Source organism: Eulemur rufifrons, chromosome 30 (assembly GCF_041146395.1).
Source record: "Eulemur rufifrons isolate Redbay chromosome 30, OSU_ERuf_1, whole genome shotgun sequence".
NCBI lineage: Eukaryota > Metazoa > Chordata > Mammalia > Primates > Lemuridae > Eulemur > Eulemur rufifrons.
The window spans coordinates 19,471,514-19,474,466 of record NC_091012.1 but is presented as its reverse complement, the minus strand read 5'-3'; the positions used below and the strand labels follow the sequence as shown (position 1 = coordinate 19,474,466).

The following is a 2,953-nucleotide window of genomic DNA, read 5'->3' as shown; positions in this document are numbered from 1 at the left end:
GAGAAGTAACTTGCACACCGACTTCCACCGCTTACTTCTTAAGTGTTGGGTCATGTGTGACTTTTACTTTCATTTTTGTGCTTTTCAGTATTTTCAGTAAGGTTTAGGGCCCAAATAAAACAAAGCAATGCCCACATTTCTGCAGCAATATCATGGCGGCAAGGAGTGGAAGTGATGTGGTGTGGCAAAGCCAAGCGTATGAGCCCAAGGAGGGCAAACATGAACCCAGGAAGCACATTCTCACTCACAGACAGAGTTATCAAGGGGCACTGAGGGTGGGAGGCTGGGCTAGGTCACAGGAAGGGGTTGGGGTCAAGCTGTAGGGGCCCTGTCTGGAGGGATGCTGGTCACCCTGCCCTCTGCCAGTCCTTCCAGACTGGGCTCCTGTGACCGTAGTGGGGAAGATGGCAGAGGGGGGAGCCCGGGCTGGCCGGGCTCTGTCAGGCAGGGACTTATTGTGATTTCTGGAGAGGGCCAGTGATGAGGGCAGGAGCAGGAGGTGGCTCATCAAGGGAAGGAGGCTTGTGACCATCTGCTCTACAGTGAGGAGTGGGCACATTGCCCTCTAGGGACCTGTCCAGCTCAAAGACTGCAGGTGCCCTTTAGGGAAGTAAAAAACAAAATAATGCTCAGAGTAACACAAAAGTGGCTGGGAGGCTGGAGGAACCCCCCTCTATGTCAAGCAAAGCTATCGTCCAAATGGGTTTTCTAGTTTCATTTAACCCACTTTGCGCATCAGTGATCCCAGCAGAAATGGCATGCCCCTAAAAAGTATGCTCCTTTAGGAGGCAAGTCCACTTCCGCAGGGCCCTTAAGTCCTGTTCATTCTTGATTTGCTAAATCTCTAGGATCTTAGGAAACCTTCTCCTCTTCTCCAACGCTGTGATGGAGATATGTATGGGAAGAAATCAGAGGCTAAACACAAGGCTCCCTACTGGTAACGTGGGTCCTGCCAAGGGAAGGAGGGAAGCAAACAGCTCCTCGAAGCCTGGGAAGCAGAGCAGCCAAGTGTGGTCCCGCCGGGCACTCAGCAGCCCATTGTCCTGAGACTATTCCCTCCCTGACTCTCTCCTTACTCTGTCCTGTGACCTGGCTCACCCCTTTGCCCTCTGCTCTTCTCACTCTGCACCCGACCCTGTGCTAACTGTGGAAGATGCATAAGTGAACAACAGGCACTTGTTAAACAAACATTTATTGATATTCCCAATATGTTCCAGCCACTGTTGGACAGGCTGAACAAGACACTGTTCTTGCCATAATGGAGCTCATCGGCTGTTGGGGTAGACAGAGAAATAATCAAAGAATCACAGGACTCAGGGAGAAATAATATGATCGGGGAAGCCCAGAGTGCTGTGGGAACATAGGAAAGGGCCTCACACAGCCTAGGGGTCAGGGGAGGTATCTAGAAAGAGGTGACACATAGTGCAGGGCCTCCCTGCAATTGAGGCAGGGACATAGGAGAGGCAGCTCTCGAGCACTCTGTTCACAGCTTGTCGCCTGCAGGAACTCCAGGCATTTGGAGGCGGTAGTAAGGGAAGAACAAAATAGCCAATGCGCCAAGTCAAAAGCGTCTAGATCCTACAAGAATCCCCTGCAGCTCACTGAGTCTGCAGCTTCCCACCCCCACCCCAGACAACTCTCAAACTGGAGATCAGCTCTGACAGAAAGACTGTCCTTAGAGTCCAGGAAAAGCAACTTCCTATTTAGAGTTCGCTCATCTCAGGTTGTTTTTGTAGTAACTCGACAGGTGAACTAAAGTGACGTCACATGAGCAGGGCTTCATTCTCAGTGAGCAGAGGGCAGAATTCAAAAAGCTAGTAGCATGAAGACAAGGGCTGATCCTGGAAAAGGGGCCTGGAGGGCCTGGAGAGCTGGAAAGGACTTCCAGCTCTCCATCCCTGGAAAGGACTTCAAGGTTTCCCACAACTTGGAGAATTGCTAAAAAAAAAAAAAACAAAAAACTGACCTTTCCATCCTAGGAGTTCTACAAAGAAGAATATAGGATGGACTCACAGCAGAAAAACCACACCTTCAGCTCTGAGTTTATTATATTGGGCTTTGGGGACCTTGCTGAATTGCAAATCCTTGTTTTTGGACTCTTTCTAATCATGCACCTTGTCACCCTAGCAGGGCACACAACTATTGTCCTCATCACCCTCATTGATTCCCGCCTCCAGACCCCCATGTATTTCTTCCTCCGGAACCTGTCCACCATTGAAATTGGTGATATACTGGTTATTGTCCCCAACATGCTGGCCAATTTCCTTTCCAGGAACCAGCGGATGTCCTTCCTGGGCTGCGCCCTGCAAATGCACCTCTTCATCACCCTGGGTGGAGCAGAGTGCTTCCTCCTGACCGTGATGGCCTATGACCGCTTTGTGGCCATCTGCGACCCCTGCGCTATGCATTCATCATCACCAGGGCCCTGTGCCTGCAGATGCTGGCTCTGGCATGCAGCAGCGGCTTTGCACTCTCTCTCACTCTGACCACGCTGATCTTCCTCCTGCCCTTCTGTGGGTCCCATGAGATCAATCATTTCTTCTGTGACATCCCCGCTGTGCTATTCCTGGCCTGCTCAGACACACAAGCCAACGAGATCGCAGTCTTCTCCGTATGCATGCTCATCCTGCTGGTGCCCTTCTTGCTGATCCTGCTCTCCTATGGGTTCATCATCACGGCCATCCTCAGAATCCACTCAGCGGAGGGCAGGAACAAAGCTTTCTCCACCTGCGCAGGGCACCTGCTGGTCTCGCTTCTGCACTATGGCTGTGCGATATTCATCTACATTCGCCCCAAGTCATGCTACACCACAGAAGAGGACAAAATTGTGTCCTTAATCTACACCAACGTAACCCCCATGCTGTACCCTCTGATCGATAGTCTGAGGAAAAAGGAAGTGAAGGGTGCCGTCAGGAGACTCCTGGTGATGAAGCAGCAGCCCAAGGCAAGTTGA

General features: G+C 51.2%; 1 pseudogene; it reads left to right on the top strand.

Moving 5' to 3' along the window:
- Positions 1–2,003: 2,003 nt before the first annotated feature.
- On the top strand, positions 2,004–2,953 carry LOC138378810 (olfactory receptor 10Q1-like; annotated as a pseudogene).